A 3418-nucleotide genomic window follows, 5' to 3' on the forward strand; every position below is an offset into this window, starting at 1 on the left:
TTCATGAACAATGCCTCTCCATTTTGTTTTTCTGCTTGTAATTTTAAGTTTATATTTTTACAGAATAACATAAATAACATTTGCTTTCACATAATAGTAAAATATATTGATATAGTTGAATATAAACAGATGAATGTACAGTTCATCCTCATTATTCTCAGAGTCCATAATTGGCAATTCATCTACTCGGTAAAATTTATTTGTGACTCCAAAATCCATACTCCTGCTTTTTGTGGTCATCTATGGACCTGTTCAGAGTGGTGAGAAATTTGAGTTCATCAACATACACGTTCATGGCTGAGGTCAAACACCACAGGTTCTGCCTACTTGTTTCAGTTCTCATGCAGAAATGCCTAGAGAGGAGAGACAAGGGGTGGGGGGGGGGGCAGTGCAGAACCAAAGCTCTGGCTCTGAGACAGCTGGATGGGGTTAGATTCCCGTCTCCGGCACCTGTTCCTGAAGTGGCCTCAGGCAAGTCACCTACAGCTTTTGAACTTCATTTTTTTTTTTTTTAAATAAAGAGAACCTTCCAGGATAACCTATTTTTTGGATTTAAAGGTTATAATCCATGTGAGATGTATATGTATATATTTCCCATAGGAGCAATGGTTCAGTATTCCCGAATTCAGTGTTCCCCTGACTTTGTAGAAGATAATTACTGTGAATGATGAGTATCCACTATATTTTCATTTCATTCCTCAATTCTGTATTGGATTGTCTTTTTGATGAAGTTCATGTTTTATAGATTTAATGTGCGTCCAAGACTAGCAAGTCATATTAATCTTTTTCATCATAAAGTGATTTAATTTGCCCTCCTTCTAGAATAATAATTAATAGGGTATCAGATTTTAGGTTTAGGTTGACAATTTTCATATATTATCCCATTTTCTCCTGGCATGATTGAGCTGATGGGAAAACTGCTGTTGATATATTTATTGTTTCTGTGCAAGTCATCAGTTCCTTTCTTCAGTAGCTTTTAAGAGTGTTCTACCATTTCTTAGAGGATCCCTTTCAATATTTCCTGTAGAGCTGGTTTGGTATTTGCAAATTCTTTCAGTTTTTGTTTGTCCTGGAAGCTTTTAATCTCTCCTTCTATTGGTGAGTGCTGTGAAGTGTGTAAACCTGGTGATTCACAGACCTGTACCCCTGGGGATAAAAATATATGTTTATAAAAAATAAAAAATTAATTAAAAAAAAGAAAAAAAGAGTATTCTACCATTGCGGCGCCTGGCTGACTCACTTGGTTAAGCATCCCACTCTTGATTTTGGCTCAGGTCATGATTTCAGAATCATAAGACTGACCTCCCTCTTTCCCTCTCCCTCTGCCCACCTCCACCCCCCCATCCCCACCCAGTGCGTGTGCTCTCTTGCTCTCTCCCTTTCTCAAAAAAAAGAAGAGTATTCTGCCTTTGATATTTTGCAGTTATACTGTAATGTACCTATGTCTTGATTTATTTTTATTACATCTGCTTATCTCTGAGAGTCTTTTTGAATGGAGTACTAAATGAATTCCTTTATTCCTGCAAAACTCTTTACCTTTGCTTCGCAAAATACTGCTTCATCACTAATTCCCCTTTTCCTTCTAAAGGAGAGATCAGCAAATTACCCCCAGAGGCCTAACTGACCTATTGCCTGTTTGTGCAAATAAACTTTTGTTGGAACACAGCTACCTATTTGTTTACAAATGGTCTATAGCTACTTTTCACTATAGTGACAGGGTGGAGACTGGCCTGCAAAGCTTAAAATATTTACCATTTGGCTTTTTACTAAAAAAGTGTGCTGATCTCTCTTCTAGGGCTCATAGTAGATGTGTGCTGAAAGAACACTTACTCCAAATCTCTTGACTAATTCTTCATACTTTCAAGATGATGTCGCATTTCTGTACTTGTTCTTGGTTTCCCAATATATTGATTCTTTTAGTTTCCCATTCAGACTCTGCTCTTTTTTTGCTTTTCCGGGTAAAAAATTTCAGTGACTATTTTTCTTAGTTCCAGTATTTCAACTGATTAATCTCATATAGACTCATTTCTCTGTGATCTATTTCAGAGTTTCTCACACACATTTTTGGATATAATTTCTTCAATTATCTCACCCACTTAAATTTAAGCTCCATGAAGGTCATGATTTTTGTATGTTTTGTTTTATCTGTTCTATTCCCAGCACTTAGAATTGTGTCTGATGCTAATTAGGTATTTTATAGATGATTGTTTAACTATCATTTAGGATCCTGAATATGCTTATTTGAAATATTTTGCCCAAACTACTTTTATTTTCTAATGTCATCTGATGTAAATTCACTACCAAATTGTTGATTTTATTGGTTGTCTTTCTTTTTGCTCTATTTCCTTATATATTTTGTAATTTTGATTTCCAGATTTTTTTTAATGAAATAGTCCCAAACTCCTGTTTCTTTTCTGGCAGTTGAGGAGATATCCACCTTTCTAACCTAAGTCTTCTATTGCCACTTCAGGCTTCATGCCCCGTGGTAATACTGGAAATACCTCCAGAAGAGTCCCTAAGCCAAAATACATCTTGGCTCAATTTCTGGACAAGTGGTTGCACTGACTTATGTCCTCTTGTTCTAACAGAGTTTCATAGAAGCCATAGACCCAACCAGTGGTCAACAGCTCCTTCTTCAGCACCTGTCCAAAAGTTGGACAAGACATAGTAAAAGGGCTTCTAGAAGTAAGCCTGATCTGGTCAATTTTAGTCCTTATTACTTAATATGACTTAATTTTCAGGTGCTTCTGTTGGTTTCTGGAGCCCATGAAACTCACAACTTCTGCCCCTGGAATCATTTTGTATCTCATTCTGTTTCACCTAGGAATATCTAGCTTGCTTGTGGGGCCAGTTATATATTTTTTAAACTTTTCTTTTATATTCTGTGAGTGTTAGCCTGTAGTTTCCTCGATGAGTAAAAGTATCATGCATTTTACCCTCAACCTTTACTTTCACTTATTCGTTTTCCACTGACGTTTATCTCATCCTTCTCTTGCATCATTAGTGCCCTCTAGGCTGCACTGTTTCCATTACCACAAAAATAATGCTGTAATATTTCCCATCTTACTAACCACCCCCCCAACTCTGCCTCTTACCTCACCTCTCCCTCCAGCTATAGCTCACACTCTTACTCTGCTTTACCTCACACATCTCACAGTCAAGTGTCTATACTGGCCAACTCCGTGTCTTGTCCAATTCTGCCTCACTGAAACCATGCAGATCAAGATCCCAGTGGCCTATGGAGCCCAAATTCCCCAACAGTTTGTCAGTCCCTGCCTTGAATGGTTCATCAAAAGCGTTTGACACAATTGCCCGCTTCTTTCTTCTGGAAGCATCTGCTTTGCTTCAACTTGGTGACACCCCTACTCTTCTGAGTACCCTCTGGCTCACTTTCCCTTAGTCCTGAACTCTATCTGGA

Source organism: Mustela lutreola, chromosome 11 (assembly GCF_030435805.1).
Source record: "Mustela lutreola isolate mMusLut2 chromosome 11, mMusLut2.pri, whole genome shotgun sequence".
NCBI classification, from domain to species: Eukaryota; Metazoa; Chordata; class Mammalia; order Carnivora; family Mustelidae; genus Mustela; species Mustela lutreola.